General features: G+C 49.0%; 1 protein-coding gene across 1 annotated transcript in view; it reads right to left on the minus strand.

Annotated features, from left to right (window-relative positions):
* LOC146430591 (lipase maturation factor 1-like) overlaps nucleotides 1-21,984 on the minus strand; it is an 85,697-nt gene that overhangs the window by 42,796 nt on the left and 20,917 nt on the right. The window lies entirely within an intron of this gene.

Below are 21,984 nucleotides of genomic sequence, written 5' to 3' on the forward strand. Positions count from 1 at the left end.
TTATTCTTTTATCAGCCTGAAATTTTTTGACACTTGGAGGTTTTCCATCCAGGACGAGAAAGCTGCAAATTTTATCAAAGGGATCAACCCCAAACTCTGCTCTGTTAATAACTGCCACCCTAAAAAAAAACCCCACAACTGGAGCAAAAATAAATCTTAATTTATCTCAGCGTATCTGACAGCCTCAAATTCCCTCCTATTGTTTTAAAACTGACAACAACAAAAAAGACAAGAGCTCGAAAACCCCAAATGCTAATTGAAGGAGACACAACACATCTTTAAATTATTTGTAGCCCAAATCCAAAATACAAACAAAACAGGCAGAATCCTGCAGGATGCATGGCAGCCGAGCACGCTCCCCCTGCCAAATCCCACAACTATTGTAATTCCTTATTAGCAAAGCTGGGATTAATAAAGCTGTTGCTTTCCCTGGGCTGGAGGCTGCTGTGGCCCCTGAGGACAGCAGACCACATCCTTCCTTCCAGGATGGAGCCAGGCTGGGGTCAGGGAGCTCTGCCAAGGCCACTCTGGCCGGGCTGGGGGGTCAGTGTCCCCCAGTGCCCCCCAGGCTCCCCATCCTGCACCAGGAGCTGCTTCCAGTTAATCCCCTGTTGGATTCCTCACCACCATTCCCAGGGGGTGTTTTTCACCTTGATCCCAAATTGCTGAGAAATGCTTTTATCCTTCCCAGCGGGCAGGTTGTGCCTTGGCTCTTGGGAGTGTTGTTGGGATTGTTTTCAAGTGATTTAAACCAAACCTGGCCCAGCTGAGGGGTTGATCCGGCAGGTTGGAATGTTTGGCGCTCAGGGAGGAGGATGTGGTGGGCAGAGAGAGTTACAGGTGTAATTATCCACTTATTGGTGTAATTAATATATTAATAGGTATGATTCCCACTTGGACTGGAGATATCATCCCCCCCAAGCCTGCTCAAGGGCAGAAAGAGAAAATTCCAGCCTCAAATCCCACTGCAGCAGGGAGATCAAGGCTGGGTTGGAGGGTGTGAGGGTGGGGAGGAGCTGGGATAGAATTCCCAGAGAAGCTGTGGATGTGCCTGGAAGTGTCCAAGGCCAGGCTGGATGGGGTTTGGATCAACCTGGGATGGTGGAAATGTCCCTGGCAGGGCAGGGATGGGATGGGATGGGATGGGATGGGATGGGATGGGATGGGATGAGCTGTAAGGCTCCTTCACCCCAAACCATCGTGGGATTTCAGGATAAACCAAACCCCAGCGCTGGAGCAGTGATTCACACATCCCAGACATCCTCTCAGAGCTGCTGGGGGAGGAGATGTGTGTGTGTGTGTTCCTCCCAATGCCTTCCAGATGCTGCAGAGCACAGGTTTCCCGGGAAGAGAGCCCTGCTGACTCGGGATGGGGTGCTGAGGAAGCAGCAAACACCCAGAGCAGCCTGTGAATCCCCAGCAGCCTGGCATCCTGCAAAACTTCCCCAATTCCCTCTGTCCCCCAGTCCACCAGTGCTGGGGAACCTGCTGGGATTGGGATTTGCCACCCAGGGAACCTGCTGGGATTGGGATTTGGCACCCAGGGAACCCTGCTGGGATTGGGATTTGGCACCCAGGGAACCCTGCTGGGATTGGGATTTGCCCCACAGTCATCCCATCCCAGGGAACACCCCAGAGGTGTTGGGGTGGTGACAGAGCCCAGGAGGAGGGAAAAGCCTCCCAGGCTCTCCTCACCCAGCTTGTTGCTGGCATTTGGAGCTTTACACTTGGCTCTGTGGCTGCTCTGAGGAGAGTTATGGAAGCCCTGAATGGTTTGGGTTGGAAAAGAGCTGGAAGATGATTTAATTCCCAACCTCTGCCATGGCAGGGACACCTTCCCCCATCCCAGGTTGCTCCAAGCTCTGTCCCTCCTGGCCTTGGACACTTCCAGAGATCCAGGGGCAGCCACAGCTTCTCTGGGAATTCTATTCCAGCCTCTTCCCACTATCCCAGGGAACAATTCCATCCCAAAATCCCATCTAACCCTGTTCTTTTTCAGTCTGGAGCCATTCCCCCTTGTCCTGTCAGTCCTGATGCAGATTGCCTCTCCATCTCTCCATCCCAAGAAGCATCCTAGAAGCAGCCTGGAGCTCTCCTCAGGCAGAACTCTGATCTCCTGACACAGAAAACGCAGCTCCAAGTCAGATGGAACTGAACAAACAATCCCAAGGTGATGCCCATGGAGAGGGAGCTGTGGGCTCAGAGCAGCCCCATTTCTGAGACATCAAATGCTTGGAAATTAAAAACCAATCAGCAAATTGGTTTGCTCTGTGTGTCAGCACAGCACAACAACCCTCGTGCCTCCCTCGCAGCTCCAGCAGGTTTCTCCTGAGGGAAAACCTTCTGCAAACCTTCGGCAAGCAGGGCAGGAAAATGAATTCCATAATTCTCGGGGCAGATTTGTAAGGTGTGAGCCCTGCTGAAGGAGCTGTGGGTCGCCAGCTCAGGCCTGTTCCCTGCCCTGCATCGGGCAGCTTTTACGAGGGCTGCTAACAGAGGCTAAAAATATGCACAATAAACTGGTTTTTCTCCCCACGGGGTCTATGGTTTAATTATGTTCTTAGTGAGAGCCATTAAAGGGCTAAGTACCTGAAGACTCCTCATTTAGTAGAGGCTGCCCCACTAACAGCCAACAGAAGGCTATTATCCAGGGGGGAAGGCTCTTCTTGGGGGCTGGGAATGCCCACAGTCCCTCCTGCCAGCCCCTCACTGCCATGGCTGTACAGAAATTCTGATTTAATCCCAGGTTTGGACAGCCCAGCCTGGCTGAGGGAAAACTCCAGGCTGTCCTATGGGGAAACAAATCCCACCTTGTCCTCAGAGAACCCAACAGGGTTGGGATTGGGGCAGGCTGGGATGGGAGAAGGTGTCCCTGCCCATGGAATGGGATGGGATTGAAGGTCCTTCCAACCCAAACCATCTTTGGTTTGGTTCTTTGTTAGGCTCCCAGCACAGCTCTCTCACAAGGAATGGAGCAGCAGGAGATGGGGAGCTGGAGGGGAAGGAAACACAGGATTATGGAATGGTTTGGGTTGGAAAAGCTCTCCAGGATCAACGAGTCCAACCAAGTGCACTTCATGGCTGAGAAATCCTGATAAGCAGAAGGAAATGGAGCAACAGCAAACAGGAATAAATGATGAGAAAAAGCAACTCTTTGGTCAAAAGGAGGAGAATTCCAGAAGTTGGGTTGGAAGGGATCTGAAAGATCATCCTACCCACCCCCTGCCATGGCAGGGACACCTTCCACTGTCCCAGGCTGCTCCAAGCCCTGTCCAACCTGGCCTTGGGCACTGCCAGGGATCCAGGGGCAGCACAGCTTCTCTGGGAATTCTATTCCAGCCTCTCCCCACCCTCCCAGGGAAGGATTCATTCCCGATATCCCATCCATCCCTGCCCTGTGGCAGTGGGAAGCCATTCCCTGTGTCCTATGGAATCACGGAATCTCCTCCCCCTGACCCCCCAAAGGTGCAGTGAACACAGCAGAGCAGCTCAACAGTCAGGAGGGAGGGAAAGCCTTTGGCACAAACAGCTAAACCCCCTGGAAAAGCAGGCTGGGAGGTTTATTACATGTTTTCCTGAGTGCTGTGGAAGATCCAGATGAGCTGCAAAGCTCAGCTCTCCAGCTTCCCAAGCACTCAGGCATGAACTCATCTCCTCGGCTTCAAAGCAGAGCCTCGCTTCTCTTGTGCTTTGGACCAAAAACCAAAAAAGGATTCTCCATCGTGGAGAATCATAATTGGATCAACGTGGTCCAGCAGGCTTTTCCCTGCCAGTCCATCCTGCCTCAGCTGCTCACCGTGGCTCCTCAGGCATCTGCACATCAAAGCTCCACATTCCCAAACCCGAGCAGGAACATCTCCCAGCCCTGAGGAGATGGAGGAGGTCACTCCCAGCTGCTGGGAGGTGTGGACAGATGAGTGTCCTGCCTGAAATCAGACTGTCTCAGGCTCTACAGCAAGCAGGGACTCCCAAAAACCACCCTGCGTGGAAAGGGGGGAATCACAGAGATTCCTCACCATGATGAGCCTGACTGATGAGCACCAGAGGGATTTTGCACAAGGACACTCCTGCAGGGAACGATTTGGGAATTGAACAGAGCAGGGAACAGCTCAGGCTGGGTTCAAACCCAGCAGCACCTGGTGTTTTACCCGTGCACTCGAAGCTCCACGTCCACGCGACCGAAATACTCGCACGACAGCTCAGCGCTTAAAAATAGCCCCTTCAAAACTTTCCAGTTATTAATAAGATTCCAATCCAAACAAAATCAGAAGGGGAAAGGAAAAAAAAAAAAAAGAAAAAGCTGTATCTGGCTCCAAATGCACTCTGCTCTAACATCCAGCGGGTCACAAGGGGTCGGCTCTTCAGCAGCGCAATATCAAAATAACCAAACCTCGATAAAGCAATAAAAAGAGAAGTTGCCTGGACGTTCTTGCTGGGCAGAGCTCCCCTCGCCCAGTCAATAGGAATATTCAGCCCGTAGAAAAACAGACTGGAATCTGCCTGTTTAAGACAGCGGAGCAAGCCAAGGAGATGTGTGTTTGACTCGGTGCCAGCACGGCCATAAAATGTTGGCAATTTAGTAGAGACGTGGTGCCGCGCCACTCTCCCAAAGGACCTAAATAAACTTCAGATGGAGAACATATATTTTTACTTTTTATATATATAAAAAAATCTGCTGGTTCACTTTTAACTCCTTTCCCTCGCTCGGAGGTTTTTTTCAGAGCTCGAGCAGGTCTCCCTTCCTCCCGGCTGAGCGAAGCCTCAGCGAGGAAAAGTTAAAAGCGTGAAAAATCCCAGCAGTGATTCACGTCTGGATTTCTTAGGGAATGGTGGCTGCAGCCGCCGGAGGGGAGAGGGGGCTTGGGGAGAAGATCCTGCTCTGCAATTTCATGCCTCAGCACTGTAAAATATCCCAGGGAATTTGTTGTTTTCCCCTCTGCCAACGCTGCACTTGCAAAGCCCTGGGTGGAGGTGAAACCTTCCTGCCACGTTTAGGGTGAGTCGGGAACGATGGGGTTGGAATTCCAGCGAGCTGGGTGGGGGCAGAAATCTCGTTTTGTTTGCTTTTCCAGCCTGCACCCACCTCCTGCTCCGAGCCATCCCTCTGCAGGAACAGAGCCCACATTTCCAGGCCCCACAGCATCCCTGTTTATTGACTCTGCTCCTCCGTAACGTGCTCCGAGCTGCTCCCGGAATATCCACTTAATTGGGGATGGATTACAGATTCACCTATTTATTCTGGACATTCTTGGAGAGGTCCTGAGCTAAAATTACACAAGGAACCACTGAGCTGTCGAGGCTATTTATTTGTTCAAAACCCCGTTCAAATAACTGGTGCAGCCTGGGGCAGACGGCTTGGCTCTGGTGGAACCAACCGTGGGTCCTCCCTGCTTTTGGGGAGAAGGTTGGGGTGTGCAGGGCAGCAGAAATGGGGTATGTTGGGTTCAGGGAGCAGGACAGGCTGGAAGGATCAGAGAACAAAACCTCCAGGATCATCCAGTCCAACCTCTGACCCAACACCACCCTGGCAACTAAACCATATCGGGAAGAAAAACCAAGATTTAAGGGCAACACAAGAAGGTTTCACCCCAAAGGCAATGGATGAGCCAAAATCCCTCTCCAGGTTTGCTGCTTCCATCAGATGGTGCTGTTCTGTCTCTCGCTCTGGGATTTTCCAATTCAGGAACTCCCTGGCTCGGAGCTCCCTTTCCCCACAGATCACTCACCAATATTTTAAATTGCCATTTAAGAGCATATTGCAAACGTGATCCTTTAATTGGTCACTGTTATGACTCTCTATTAGAGAAGACAAGTTTTTCCACACAAGGTAAGCCCTGAAAATGTTTAAAAACAACCCAGAGCTGATGTATTTATTATGCATTTCTCCATATATAAATAATTCCATGAAAAGGGACGTAGTGAGTGGAAACTCCATTTAAAATGTGATCCCAGATGGTGGCAAAGCTCTAAAATTGCAAGGCAACATGTAAAGAAAGATTAACGACCTCAAACAGCCCCAAATTTATGAGGTGAAAGCCCCTGTAATCCTGGAGAAAAATGACACCAAACCTTAGACCAGACAGCAAGAAAATACCTCTGCTCCCTCCATGTGCCCTCTGCCATTTCACATTTGCGTTTAGCACCCATTATTTGGGGTTCACTTGGTGTTTTCTCCCGCAGGCCAGAGGTTTCCCTGTGGTTCATGAGCTCCGGGAGGGATTTGCCAGCTCTCACCAGGAGCCACTGATAAATCAGGGAGCAGGGAAAGTGATGGGAATAAAGGAGGGAAAACAGAGCCAGGACACCAGGAGAAGCCTGGAATGTCACCAGAGCTCCAGCACAGAGGGCTGAGGTGACAGAGCTCAACAAGTCCAACCTCAAGCTCTTGTTCTGCCCAAGCAGGGAACATCCCCATGGGAAGGGAAGGATGTTTCCTCCCAAGGAATGTGGGTCATCCCAGGCCAGCAGCATCATCCATGCTCTCCTCTCCAGCCAGGAGCAGCCTGGGTGGCACAGCCCATCCCCTGGGATCCTCCTGCCCGTTCCCACCTCACCAAGGCCACCTGGACTGTTGCACCACAACGTTTTTCAGCGCAATGGCATTTTCCAGCCTTTTCCACAGAGTCCCTTGCACAGTCTGGTGCCTTGAAGGACAACCCTACACTTTTGGAGAGCGAAAACACATCTTTCTGGTCATTTTTCCAACAGAGAACACTCAGAGCTCTACCCTTCCACTCCCAACCCCAAAACCACCCCATTGCTGTTCTCCCACAGCCCCTCACTCCTTCATTTTTTTTTCCCCTTTAAAAAGTCCATGCTAAACCCAGCACCAGCCTCGTTCAGAGGGTTTTTTTTCAGTGTGTGCTCATAAACACGAGCTCAGCACCAGGCCAAGGAACACAGCGAGCGCCGGCTCGTGCCTGTGTTTGGATTAGGCAGCTCCACGGCCTGGACGTTTACAGTCGGGTTGGGGTTGGTTTTTTTTTTCTTTTTCCCCCCTCCACAAACACTGAGAGCTTTCATAAAATGTGCTCACAAAGGGTAAATTGTGCCACGAGGAGCTGACTACCTGGTTGGTCACTGGAATTCTCCGAACTGGAATGGCACGGCGCTCCGAGCCAAAGGCAGCGCCGGCGGCAGGATGGGGAAATCATTTAACTCTGCAGCTGCCCTGGACATACAGAACCATTCAGGGATTCTGGAAAACACCCCCAAATCCATTGAGCCCAAGGCCACCAGCAAGCCATGTCCCCAAGTGCCACATCCACATGGTTTGAAATCTCCAGCTCTGCAGGAATCACCGCGACTGATTCGGCTCTGAACCTCGACTGATTCAGCTCTGAACCTCCTGTTCATCCAAGAGAACTGGGATGAAAATAAGACATCAGGAAAAACCAGGTTGCTACCCCAAAGATGGAGCCAAAAGTTTAGGAGAGCTTGTTTCTGTTTCAGGCTTTCTCCCGAGTAACAAAGGATGCAGCCGGAAAGAATTTAGGACAAGCGAAGCAAGCCACAAGAGAACTCTTGGCCGTGAGGAGATGATGGACAAACTCTGCTGGGGGAATCCTGCAGCCAATTCTGCTCCCCCTCGCCAAGGAACGAGGGCCTGGAGTGGCAGCACAAGAGGGAGCAGCTTTCAGCTGAAAAAGGGGAGAATTAAATCAGAGATTAGGGAGAAATCCTTCCCTGGGAGGGTGGAGAGGCTCTGGCACAGATTCCCAGAGAAGCTGGAAGTGCCCAAGGCCAGGCTGGATGGGGCTTGGAGCAACCTGGGATAGTGGAAGGTATTCCTGCCTTTAAGGTCCTTCCCAACCCAAACCAGTTGGATTCTGTGATCCCACGAGCTGCACCTCCCAGCAGTGACACAGTGTGGCCATCATTCCAATAACTCCTTTTTAAACCATTAAGGGGTTAAAATAGTGACTTCCTACAAAAACATGACAATTCTCCCACACATAATACACACACGGTGACACAGAAATTTAAACAGAATTTTAAATCCTACTAATGCTAGGAAACAGCCTTGGGCATCTTTGAACTCCTGGATACCAAACTGCCCTTCTTAGAAATGTCCTTGTCCTGCTCAAGGCCTTGCTTGGGTAAAAACAAGAATTACCTACATTTTAAAGGAATTAAAATTTTACAGGAATTAAAAATTTTAAAGGAATTAAAATGACAGTTTTAGGAAAGTTCTCCAGCACAGCCCTTTCCCTTCTGACACAAAAACGTGGAGGATTTCAGGCAGCACGTGCCAGAGTTATCCCGTTATCCAGGAGGGAAGAAGCCTCTCCCAGCAGCACCAACCATCCCAATGTCCAAATCCTTCTGCCTCGAGCTCTGCCCTTGTGTAATCGCTTGTTTTGTAAGTGTTGCTCGTTCCTGCGCTTTTCTTATTAAAAAAAAAAAATAAAATAAATTCTCCAGGCAGATAAATTCCACCCAATAAATGTGTCGCTCCTCTATCCCCATGGACATAATAATGCCCTCACTCTTGTCCCGACTTGGAGAGCTCACAAATCACCATTAGAAATAAATCTGCCAACCTAAGGCAAACAGCTCGTTTTTAATAAAGCCTTTTACCTCCTTTCCCAATGCCAAACAAGATCTCAGAGCAGCTCCAGTGCTCTGTGCCAGCTAATCCCAGTGCCACCCTGGGGCTCGTGCCCTGTGCTTTCCTGGGATATATTTTGGATTGGATTTCTCCACCCCAGTGCCACCCTGGGGCTCGTGCCCTGTGCTTTCCTGGGATATATTTGGAGCTGGATTTCTCAGTCCCAGCACCACTGTGGGGCTCAATCCTTGTCTCTACACAGGATCAGTTTTGGGCTGGATTTCTCCATCCTGGTGCTGCCATGGGGCTCATGCCCTGTGTTTTCCTGGGATAGGTCTTGAGCTGGATTTCTTGGTGTTGGTGCTGTTGTGGGGCTCATGTTCTGTGCTTTCCCAGGACGGATTTTGGGCTGGATTTCTCCATCCCAGTGCTGCTGTGGGGCTCATGCCCTGTGTTTACCCAGGATAGATTTTGGGCTGGATTTCCCCATCCCAGCACCACCATGGGGCTCACACCCCATGTTTACCCAGGCTGTGCTCTGCCCTGGACCTCTCCCACCTCCCACCCCGCTGGCACCACCCCATCCCCCAGGAGCAGCACACTGCAGCCCCAAACACTGCCCCATTGATCAGGGGGGACGGAGGGGGCTCTGCCTGCCGAAATCGGGGTCTGGCCCATCTGGGTGTTTAATATTCCCCGTCATGCCGGGCTGTTTCTCCTCGCTGCTGCCTGTCAGCCCAGCCCGGGGATGTTTATTTTAACGGCCACTTGTGGTCAAGGCTGGTGCCAGTTGTACGGCGCTGGTTACGCAGATTTAGCGCTGGGGACTCAGCCCAGCTCCCCGAGCTCCCCGAGCACGGAAAGCAGCCAGGGCTGCCCAGCCTAATGTGAAACAACTGAACTCTTCCAGCAGCCCCTGCTCCGGCTTTAACCCTTGCTGGGCAGGAGCTGGCTGCATCCACAGCTCGGCATTCCTGTCCTTCCCCATGGCTCTCATCCTATCTTCTGCTCCCCAAACCCCCAAAGGAGCAGAACGTCTTGGGAAAACAGAAATCGTCTTGGGGTGATGATCTGAAACTGCCAGGAGGAGCAGGGAATGCACTCAGCTGCTTAAGGAAGAAGTTTTTTGGGGGGATGGAGAGGATTTTTATTGCTCCCATGGATTTAGAATGCTAAACTACACTCCAAGGGCACAGTGCAGTGCTGGGGGTGATAATGGAATCACTGAGGTTGGAAAAGTCCCCTGAGATCATCGAGTCCAAGGTGTGACCAGTCAGAACCAGAGCCCTGAGTGCTGTGGGATGCTCTCCATCCCTGCCTGGTGGACTGACACACCTTGGGACACAAAGCCAGGCCACCCCAGCTCCCTGGCAGCAGCCTGGCCTCGGCACACCCCAAACCCAACCCCAAACCTCGTGAGGAGCCAGAGCCGGGCGATGCTCAAACGTGAAACACCCCGGGGCTTGCAGCAAAACCCTGCATCACTTCTGATCGGCTGGACGAGCTCCAGGATGCTAATCAGCCCCAGATTAAGTCATCAAGCAAACTGATGAGCAATCACATTCTGTCCCTACAGCTGGACAGCATTACCCGGGAGCTCTGTGCCGCTGATCCAGCGGGAGGGGAGCAGCAGAGACCCAGAGGAGCTCTGCACAGCAGCAGCTCCAGCTCCTGGCCCTACCTGTGCTCCCAAAATTTGCCTTGACCACCCCAAGGTGACAAGGGTGGCCGTGCCAATCCCGATCCCAGAACATCCCGGAGTTTTCCTGAATTCCCACCCAAGGCAAGAGGGAACTTTGTTTTCCACGGAGAACCATCAGCCTGTGGAAGTGCTTTAACTAACTGGACCATTGCAGATCCTGTTAATAACCGTGAGGGACGATAATTAGCAGAAACCCGTTAATGGGGAGGCGCAGGGAAAATTGATGCTCAAATCCCAAGTTGATTTGGTGGGAATTTGTGAAGGGGAAGAGATTCCAGGCTTGCTCACAACTGGGTTTGCAGAGTTCTCACCCAGAGGGAGCTTTTCACTTAAACCTGCTCAGGAATTAAACCAAAACAGGAGGAGAAGCAGCCTAAGTGTCCAATAAGGAGATGCAAAAAACCTCAGGAAGTATCAGCACAAAATACAAATTCTGATTTTTCTTTTCGCTCTAAAATCAAATATGATAAAGATAGATAAATGCGGGTAATATTAATTAAGAGAAGGATTTCTACTTGCATTTTAATACTGCTTAGAGGAAACAAATTCGCTGGAATTGCTATCAGGGAATTCATTTTTTTCCCAGATCTTAGACATGGCTGACATTTCAGCCAGGACAGCAGCCCACAGCCTCTTTTTAATTCCTTCCCCTAAAAATAAAAACAAAAAATAAAGGAAAGAGAAGAACCTCTGCATTTCAGGGCAGGTGAACAGAGATGAAACCAGGACACAACTTTAGCACAAAGCCCTGGGAACACCAAGGCCAAGCTGCGCCGTGTCAAAATTCAAGGCTAATTTAAAATCTTGTTCCTCAGCGCAAAAGCTGGACAGACGCCCGAGCAGAGGGAGGAGGGAAAAAATAATAACCAAGCCAATTGTATATTTCTCCTAGAAATTCCATGTCAGGAGGTACCTCAGGACTGCACCCGCGGGCTCCAATTTCAATAAATCAACACGGCAACGGTAGCACGGAGCGCTGCTCTCCGGCGCGGCCCCGCCAGGTAAAATCGCCAGGAACAAAATGCCCATTCTTCCCGCTCCCTGGCAAGGGGACAAATTGCTTTCTGCACCTCGCTGTGCTGAAGGAGTGGTTATTAAATGCAGTCGGAGGTGCCTTTCCAGCCGCGCTGGGATGGAGGGCGGAATGGAGCGAGCGCCGCCGGCTGCGGGAAATCCAGCGAGGAGCACCTCCCAGCCCAGCCAGGGGTTTCAATTGTTGGGATTTGGGGTTGGAGCAAAGCTGGATGGACACAGCCCTGTGTCCTTAAAATCCTCAAAATCGTCGCAGCTCTCTTCCAAACTCTAAAAAGTGGTAACTTGGATTATTTTTGAGCTTTTTAATGAAATTATCCTGCTGTGTTTTAACCAGGAACTCAAAAAAGGGAGTGAATTCCTCATGGATCACTCCTGTGAAGAAGGCCCAGACAGACACAAGCCCAGATCTGTGAAACAGGCCATGATTTTTGCCAATGGTTTGTGGATTGATTTATTTATGGATTATTCCAACGGTCTCAGCCCAATAATTTGGATTATTCCAAGTGCTGCCAAGGGAGAGCAAACAAGAGGGTGAGAGGTGCTCTGAGGTGTCTCGTTTGCTCATCCCAAATGGCTCTGCACACCAAAAATCCCCGTGATTTTTATTGGAAAGCAGTTTGTCCATGTCTGGGACACAGGAATGTGAACACCATGGAAATGAGGGATCAGAAGGACTTATTGGAGGAAAGGAGCACAAAGCAGGGATGACCCTAAAACACAACATTAAATCAATAATTTGAAGAAGTCTCTCCCCATCCCTTGATTCCCCATCTCCATCATCCCCTCCATAAGGACATTTCACAGCATTTCTACTACAAATCATTTCCTATTTCCTTTCCAACCAACCCCTCTCCTCTGGTGTCACTTCCTTACTGGATAGGACTGGAATCTCCAACTCCAGATATTATCTCAAAGGATAATGGGAAAAACCAGCATTTGGAATAATTGTTTTCCTTTCTAACTCAGTGCTGAGAAGGAGACAGTTGGTGGGAACCAAAAATGTACATAGGGACTTCTAGAACAGATTTACTTTTTTTTTTACCCCTGAAATTGGAATTTTCACTGAGCCTCCCAGCATGTGGGTTTCTGGAAAGTTCCGATCAAGAGAAACGGGGTTTATTCCAATCCCAGCCAGAATGTCCAAGTGGTCACTGCATCCAACCACCCTTTCTGGCAGCCACATGCCAGTGGAAGATGTCCCACAGCCAGTGACCCTGAGTGCTCCAGAAACCCAGCAGGGAAAAGTAAAGACTTCAGGATCCAACTATTCCATAAAAAAAGCAGTAAAACCCAAATATAGCCACCGGCTCATCCTTTGGGACACAACTGGACGTGGCACTCAGCACCCTGGGCTGTGACAAGTCGACAGCCAAGGTTCCAAAACTGGGAATTGATGATCTTGGATTCTGGGATTCAGTGATTTTCAGGGGGCAGCAGAACACAGCCGGTAGGAATTTTGGATTTTCTCTGCCATTCTGCAGCATTTCTGCACAGACACAAACTTTCCCTGGATAACCCCTCAGCTATTTGTTGGTTTTGAATTCCATCTTTAGCTTGCCACATAAAACACCTCGGAGACTCTGTGCCTTCCATGAAATATTTCAAAAGGCAGCTTCTCGCCCACACAGGCAGCTCAGTGCCTTCAAAGTGTGCCCCGACCCCAAAAGAGAGCTGCTAGAACCTCTGCATCAGTGATTAACATATTTCCAAGTCCATGCATTAATTAAAATAAAATTAACACGCCGGGAAATAAAACTCCTGACCAGAACTGGCCATTAAAACTGTCTTTAGTTCAGCACAGCCAGCAATTTCCTCCTATATTTAGGGAAAAAATAGTTACTCTGTTGACCATTGCTCTGTGTTAATAACAGCATTCCCAAGGATTGGGAACAGACTGGCAAATATGGGAAGCACCCCGGGGTTGGATGGACTGGAGAGTCCATGGTTTCCCTCTGGATGGAGGAGAAAAATGGGGAGAGGGAGGATTTTAATGATGATTTTGATGATGATTTTAATAGGATTTATACACTGGGAGCACTGCAGCTCAACAGTGATGACACTTTGCAACGGGAAGGACCTGTTTGGTTTTTTTTTTTTTTGGGAAGGACCCAATGCAAAGGCAGCAGGAGGGAATGTGGTGCTGGTGGTGCCAGGATGGGATTCACAAGCAGGCACTAGGATCCCATCCAGCTCCAGCAGAGGAACCTGAGCGAGCAGTGGGATCCCCAGAGCCAGCTGGATGCAGATCAGAGGGCAGGATGCAGATCCATGGCTCCTCTGGTGCACATCTCCCACCTCATGGATGGGATCCAAGCCCTGCAGAGCTAATGGAGCAGGAACTTTTTCCAGAAATGAGGAATGTTGGGAGCACGGCGAGGAGAGCAAGGCTAAAGGCAGAGAACTCCTCTTTGCTTTGTCCAACAGCAATATCTGAGCTTCATCCCTCGTGGATTCTCCCTAAAAATGCAGCTCAGCGACTGCTGAATAGGAGGAGGAATTACTGCAAGGAATTCAGGAGGAGCTGCCATGGGCAGTGGAGAGGACAGAGCACAGGGCATGGAATCTAATGGTCTGTGAGCAATTAAAAATCATCCCACGTGTCATTGGTGTAAGATTTTCAACCACAAATCTTAGGCTGAAATCCTCAAAAATCATCACAGCAAGCGCTGAATCCTAAAAAGCGACAACTTAGACGAATTTTTGAGTTTTTTGATGAAATCTTCCTGCTCTGTTCGAACCAGGAACTTAAAAAATGAGCGAATTCCCCCTGGATCATTCCCATGAATAAACCAGAGACACACACTATTGATAATCCCCCTGCAGGCAGCTCCCAGCCGGCGGGGGAAGGGTTAACCCTGGGAACACTGCAGCTTTATGGTGTGAGCAGGCAGAGTGAGCTCCCAACCCCAAAATGAAACACCGGCAAAGCTGCCCCGCATTAGGGCCACTGGAACTCCATAATAATTTATGAACTGGACTCTGGTTTTTTACACCCCAGACAAACAACGGCCAGGCAGGAGGTCCGAGGAAGCTGAGGGTTAAAGGTGATTTTGTAGTACCTGAATTCCCCTCGGGAACTCAACACATGACCATTAGCCTGCTTTATCTGCCTCGATTAAGAAGAGCTGATGAAAACTTTTAATCTGCTTCCCGGTGGCTCCAGGCGCTGGGGGGAGAGGAGTTTGTTTGGTTGGGAGTGTGGAAATATAAAAAAATAAAAAATCAAATGAAATGTGGGGAGTGGGGCTGGCCAGCCCTCAGCAGGGATTTAGGAGCTGTGTCCTTGCTGTGGGTGACACTGCCCAGGTTAGGGTTTGATGGGATTTTGGGGAGGAATTCTTCCCTGGGAGGTTGGGAGACGCTGGAATGGAATTCCCAGAGAAGCTGTGCTGCCCCTGGATCCCTGAAATGTCCAAGGCCAGGCTGGACAGGGCTTGGAGCAACCTGGGATGGTGGAAGTGTCCCTGCCCATGGCACAGAGTGGAATGAGATGATTTTCAAGTTCCCTTCCAACCCAAACCATCCTGGGATTTCTGGAAGGAAAAACCCATCCTAAATTAACCCATCCACTGACTTCCTCCGGGTGACAAATCCCGTTTTTCCTTCCATCAGGATGACTTCCTGCACATTCCCTCCTGTCCTCCCCACTGCCCAGCACCAGCTCTGGTTGATAAATCCCACCCTGAATCCAGAGCATCCTGTGCAGATCCCAGGGATCTCCCTTCTCCTTCTGTCTCAATCCAGCACCAAAAACTGAGCAAATTCAACATGCTTTGCCCCAAAATGCCACCACTTTGGCTGACAACAGAATTGCCAGAAGGAATCCTTCCATGGGCTGGATGTGAGGGCAGCTGAGGGGATTTCAGAGCAGGGAGGTTCCTCCTGCTCCTCCTCCCCTTGGCACTACTCTCACTGTACAACAGGTTTAATCTCTGGAGTAGAAGTTGTGTGGGGAGAATCCAGGGGGAGAGCATCACCTGGGGAGGAGGGAATGGGATTTCCCTCAACCCCACAGCCTTGTCCTACCCAAAACCTGCCCACACTGCTCCTGCACTGCTCTGGCAGCACATTTTCAGCAGCATCTCTCCACCTCCAGGCCCTCCCAGAGCATCCCTTTTAAATAATTTTATTTTTAAACAACCCAGGATGGAATTCACCCAGCGCCTCACCCAGCCCTGCCCTGCAGCTCCAGCCACCCTCTGTGCATGTGAGCATGGCAAGAAAATAAACTCAGCTGAACTGGAAACCCTGGAAGGGGATTATTTATTTACTTATTTATCTGGAAGAGGATTATTTATTTATTTGCAAAGCAAAGCCAAGCCAGAGGCATCTACTGCCTGAAATCCTCTACAGACTGAGCCACTGCTTAAGGAGGACAAATTGGGGATGTTTAAGGAACTTCTAGCAGAAATAAACAGTGCAGCCTGAAGCAGAGGGAAAACACTGAGCAATCCCCAAAATCTGTCCAATCCAAGGTAGCAAGTTGGAGACACTCACTGCCCATTCCCAGGGCTGCTGGGGTGATCCACCTTCCCAGGCAAATCCATCATCCCAATCCATTCCCAGCAAACACAGGAAACTCCTCTGTGTTCTCAGTTTTTGGGAGGGCAGAACCTCAGTTCAGGGGGAGATGGATCACCCTGGGCTTCCCCATTTTTTGGGTTTTTGGGAGAGAAGAGCTTCAGTTCAGGGGGAGATGGATCACCCTAGGCTTCCCCATTTTTTGGGAGAGCAGAGCCTCAGTTCAGAGGGAGATGGATCACCCTGGGCTTCACCCATTTTTGGGGTTTTTGGGAGAGCAGAGCCTCAGTTCAGAGGGAGATGGATCACCCTGGGCTTCCCCATTTTTTGGGGTTTTGGAGAGCAGAGCCTCAGTTCAGGGGGAGATGGATCACCCTGGGCTTCACCCTAGGAAGCCCTGGGCAGGGCTGAACAGCTCTGGAAAATGGGAATCCCGAAAATGGGAGAGGATCCTGTGCCAGCCTCCTGTCCCAGCTGTCACCACCCAGCCTCTCGCTGTCCCCAGGGCAGTAACCAGCCTTTGATCAGGACAGACAGACACCTGCCAGAGCCCCAGGGAGCAGGGGGATGAGGGATGGAGCAGCAGCAATCACTCTGGGCTCTCCAGTTCCCACTCTGGGTCAGGGTGGCACAAACTGGGTGCAAACAGCAGGAAAATTAGGGATTTTCTCCATCACCTTTGCTCATCCCAGACAGCACCAACACCACCTTCCTGCTCCACCTAAATTGGGATGATCTGTGCTCCTGGGCAGCTCAAAAACTATATTTGCTCCAGTTCCAATGTCTGCAGTCCCCTGGGATTGCCACCCCAGCAGCTCCATCCTCCCAGCCAGCCCAGGGTGACCACAAGGAGCAGGGGTGGCACCAAGGGACACAGCCAGAGCACCCCAACTTCTCAGGGCACAGACCACAGGAGGTCTAAAATAAAATCCTAAAATAAAATGAAATCAGTTTCAAGCTGCCTGAAGCCCAAAGGCCAGGTGTATTTTTAATTTAATGGTGTATTTTTAATTTAATGGTGTATTTTTAATTTCATGGTGTATTTTTAATTGCAGGTACAAACAAGGAGGGAAAGGCAAGGCAGCAGCCCATGCACCCAGGATGGCAATGTGGGCTGGGAGAAGCAAAATCCACTAATAAAAATAATAAAAAATAAACCAAAACGCCTCTCCTCTCCCTGTGAGCTTCCCAGACAGGACAGGAACTGGAAGTTGCCCACTTTGGGGGTTTGAAATCCCCCAGGACTCAAACCAATCCCTCCTCTCCCTCTCTCTATAAAACCCTCTAGGCAGGTAGAAAAATAAAATCTCAATTAGAGCTACTGTAACTCCCCAATTGTTTAGACACGATTGTCTAAATAAAATAAAAAGCTTAATTAGCAAGATCATCAACATAAAGGCAGATTTGAATAAACATTCCCTGCGTCAGTCACAAGCAATTAAGGTTTCTCTTGATAAGACCAATCTCAGCTGGATGCAGATGTTTTTAATAATGCAAATATTTTTCCTACTTGGAATAATTAAGCTCACGGTTTTGGAAAAGGAACTCTGCAAAGGCTGAGGCTGGGAATAATCAATATTTCCCCTTCTCCCCCAGGAACTACATCGTCCTTGAATCCTTGATCAGGGAATTTTCAACAGCAAGGGAAGTGTCCTCACACTGAGGATTGACAAGAAATATTTTTGTAAATCGGGCAAATTTTTGTTTTTAGTAGAAAGAAACACCTCCTGGCCTTTAAAGGTCTCTTTGATTTCACGTAGGAATATGAAAAGATATTTAATTTATTAATTTTATTTATTTATTATTAATATAACTATATTTATTTATTATATTTAATTCATTTAATACCCTCTGGATGGGCTTTGCTGGCTATCCAGGGGGAAGAATATGATGGTAAAAATAAGAAAAAATCACCCTGCAACTCCATTCTGGTGAAGCAGGGCTGAATTGCTGCTCCTGGCTGATCCATCTGCACAACCCTGCTAATCAGCTCAGCCCTCCCTCCCTCCCTCCCCTCTGCCCCAAACTGCGCTTAAAACACAAATAATAATAATAAAACATCATAAAAACGTCACCAGACAAAGCCAATACACCAGAAACCCCCCCAAACCTGCTCTCGCTGATATTCTGTCCCAAACCCCTATAAAATTAACTTTTACAACTTTTACTGGCAACTCCAACCTGGGTTGAAATTATTCTCTGATTACTGTGCCCATATATCTCAGGGCAGCCAGTGACCCTCATCCAATTACCTCCAGGAACACTTCTGCACACACCCAGGCTCCACAATTAAAGCTGGGAGCAAAGCACACCCCACTCCCGGGGAGGAAAAGTCTCCCTGGATGATTTGGAACGTGGCAAAAAAAAAAAAAAAAAAAAAGAGAAATTAAAAAAAAAAAATTTTGCTCTTTTAATCCTAAAATCAATCATGCACAAAGTTTAACAGCCCAGGAGGGTCATGAGGGGTTTTTTTGGTTTTATTTTGTTTGGGTTTTTTTTGGTTTTTTGTTGTTTTTCAGACACAAAAAAGCCAAATAAAAGCCCCTCAGCATGCACGGTGCTGGCTTTAATTTCCTTGAGTAAACAGCGTGTTGTGGGGGGAAGAGGAATTTGGAATTTGGGCTCGTTACTGCCCTTTGGAATAGATCTGCTGTGGCTGATATGGGCAGTTCAGCCTGGCTTACCCAAGTCTGGGATGTGCAGCTGGATTATCCCAGGCAGCAGCTTGGGGCTGAGGAATAAAACCAGATTGTGCTCTGAGCAGCTTCAGCCCCAAAACCAGGGCAAGGGAAATGGGTTGTGGTGGTTTTGCTCGGCTCAGAACATCAGCAAGGTGTCTTCAGCATCTCCAGGTTAGCCTGAAGAAGTGGCTGAAGGTGGGGAGTGACAAAAGGATGTCTCCTGGGTGTCCTGAGTGAAAGTTCTGCAAGTTTTTCCCCAAGTCCAGCAGAGCAAAATCTCTGCTGGCTCTGCAGATGATGGACAAAGTTGCTGGCCAAGCCTGGGACAATCAGATCTCTAATTTTTATGTTGTGCTCAAACACAGGTTGAGGACTGAGCAGAAATTTCAGCTGGAGTGGGTCAGAGGCAGTTCCCATGTTGCTCTGGAAGGTTTGGGATCAATGGATTTCCATGGGATTTATCCCATTTTAAGGTTTCCTGCCAGCTCCAGAGCTGTGGCACAGATCCTTTGGGCAGACAGACCCTTTGGGAAGAGCTGTCTCATCCCAAAAGATGCTCAGATTTTGGGAATGCTCCCCATGGAGCCTGGCTGGACACCTCCCCTGGCAGGGACCAGGGAGCAGAGCCATCCCAGAGCAACTCCTGCTGCTGCTTTAATTCCTGAGCTAGCAGGGACAGCTTGGGGCAGCAGCTGGGGATTACTGCCCCGACACACTTCCCACCCTGATTTATCCAGCCTGATGGACACATTCCTGCTCTGCCAGCAGCTCTGCCCCTCAGCTGTGGATTCCCTGGAAAAAAAGGGGATTTTTTAGGGAAAACCTCATGTGTGTACTGGGAGGGCAGAGCTCAGGGAGCACAAAGCAAACAGGGAAGCTAAAACCCCCTGGAATCTGCTGATGGTTTGTTTGGAATTTCAGTTTAAGGATGTGAATTGTAATAGAAATGATAGAAAATAGAATTATAGACAACAAAACTGTGCTTTCAAGGGTCACAGTGCTACCCAGAAGCTTGAATTTGCCATGCAAAAAATAACTGAAGAGGCTGAACTATCAAAAGGCAGAAAAATCCCAATGCTAGAGAGATCCAGACTTGCTCCAGCAGCATTCCCAAAAGTCAGAGCTCAGTCAGCAGATAAGGAGCAGAACAGTGCAAATCCTCCCAAAAAAAAGGACTGAACTGACTACAAAAAGCAAATCTAAAGAATAACCAACAAACCCCAAATTCAGCAGGAGCCCCAGGAAAGGAGCACAAAGAGCATCACAGAGAATCCTAAACTCTCCCGAGCTGGAAGGAGTTGCATCAAGTCCAACTCCTGGCTCTGCACAGGACAATCCCAACAACAATCCCAACAATCCCAGCCTGGTTCCATCCCACCAGCTCCCTGCACAACTCTGGGCATCACCTCTGCTGAGAAAAATCAAACACAAAAATCAAACAAAGGGATGACTCCACCAGCACAGAGGATTTTGGGAGGAGCTGGAGAGGAAGCCACACCAAAAAGAGCTGTCAGGAAATCCTCCTTCCCCTCCAAAGAATTGGAGAGGACAGGCAGGGCATGGGGCAGGGAAGTGTGAAAATGGGAGAGGGAGGAGAATCCTGTGATGCCCTCAGGTATTCCATGTGCAGCTCCTGCCCTGGGCTGGGATGGACAAAGAGCTCCTTCTTCCCAGGGCACAGAGAGCCATGCAGAACATTCACCATGGCTAATTAATTTCGGCCCCTCAATTACCGGGGGGATCTCGTGACACAGCTTTATTTGTAGCCTCTTTTTCTTTTTTTTTTCCCCCTTTTTTTCTAATAAACAAAAAGCAGATAAGAAGCGTGACACCTTCAACGGCTTTACAATGGTTTTACAATGGCTTTACAATGGTTTTACAATGGCTTTCCTGCCAGCACATCCCACGTGGAAAGCCTTGTCCTGCTTTTGGGAATCCCTAGATTCACCACTCATCCCTAATCGGATCATCCCACAGCCATGGAATGGTTTGGGGTTGGAAAAGACCCTAAAGCTCATCCCATTCCAACCCCATTCCACTGGAATATCCATCCAAAATCTCTGTGCAATGGAAATGCACCTCGTCCCAGCCCCTGTAAAATGAACTTTTACTGGCAACTCCAACCTTGGCTGGAGAAAAAGCACTAGAAATGGAATTACTTCTGATCTCAAACAGAAAAAAAATCCAATTTTATTACAAAAGATTTGCTTCCTCAGTTGGTGCTTTCAGGCAGGAGATGCCTGGAGTTGCTGGACAAAAACCCCAGGAATAAATGGGATATTTATTGGGGTGAAGCCCTGGGGAGAACCCAAACTGCTCCCTCCTCCTCCTGCCAGCCCTGCCAAGCACACAGAGCAGCCATGAGTGCCTGGGAATAATGGGAATATTCTTCCTCCCACCCCAAACCTCCCACAGAAGGACTGCAGGATCAGCCTGATTGTATTTAAAGGGACAAAAGACATTCCCTGAGCAGCCAGGCTGGAAAGAAACCCTAAAGCCAAGGGTTGGAATTCACAGATTTAATATCCAGGGGGGAATTGCATGGAGTGGTGTCTAAAAAACTAGGATTGACCATCCTGGGTCAATTATATATATATAAAAAATATATAAAATATATTTATGGTTTGCCAGGAGTCAGAACAGAGTATTTCTGGGAGCTGCTGGTGAAATTCCTGTTCCTGGGAAAGTGGGAATTCTCCATCCTCACTGCAGCTCAGCTGAGAACCACAAGGTGCCTCAGAATTCCTGTCCTTTAATCAAGATAAATCTCAGATCCCTAGGGAATGAGCAGATCCTGGGATTTGGGAGGAGGAGCAGCTCCTGGTGTTTTGGGGCTCGAAATGAAATAAAAATGAAAAAGGAGGAGCCACTCCTGCCACACAGCTCGACATAAAACGCATTTTGGAGCAAACTTCAAAAGTTTCAACCATTGAAACAACCTCAATTTGGCAAAACATCAGCCCTGCTTGGAACCCCAAATCCACCCAGAGGAATGATGGCTCAGGAGAAGATAAAGTATTAAATTTCTGCGAAATCTCCAGCAATCAAATCAAACTCAAGCTCGGAGGGAAGGGAACGGAAAGGCTGATGTGGAATTGCTGGGTGAAATTTGTGTTTCATTTACTTCAGGGGGACATTTTTTGGGAGTTTATGAGAACCAGCTGCTGTCACAGACACACATCCATGGTCCTGGAACAGGGATGTGATTTATCCCACGAAATCTGGGAACCAAACAAGACAAAGCTCTCAATATCTTCCATAATAAATTCTTTCAGCAGGTAAAGCCAAGTCCTGCAGCAGGTTTTCCTAATGGGTTACAATGACAAAAATCAGGAATCCAAGAGCTTTGGATGGTTTTTAATTTTGAATGGTTTTGGGCTCTCCAAGGCTATAAAACCATTAAAAATGTGAATTATTAAATGATGAGTGAATTAATTACCACTGACACCTGGTGAGTGCCATGCTCAGGATTGGGATGAACAAAATTCCCAGCA

Source organism: Lichenostomus cassidix, chromosome 14 (assembly GCF_008360975.1).
Source record: "Lichenostomus cassidix isolate B80296 chromosome 14, HeHo_3.0, whole genome shotgun sequence".
In the NCBI taxonomy this organism is placed as follows: Eukaryota; Metazoa; Chordata; class Aves; order Passeriformes; family Meliphagidae; genus Lichenostomus; species Lichenostomus cassidix.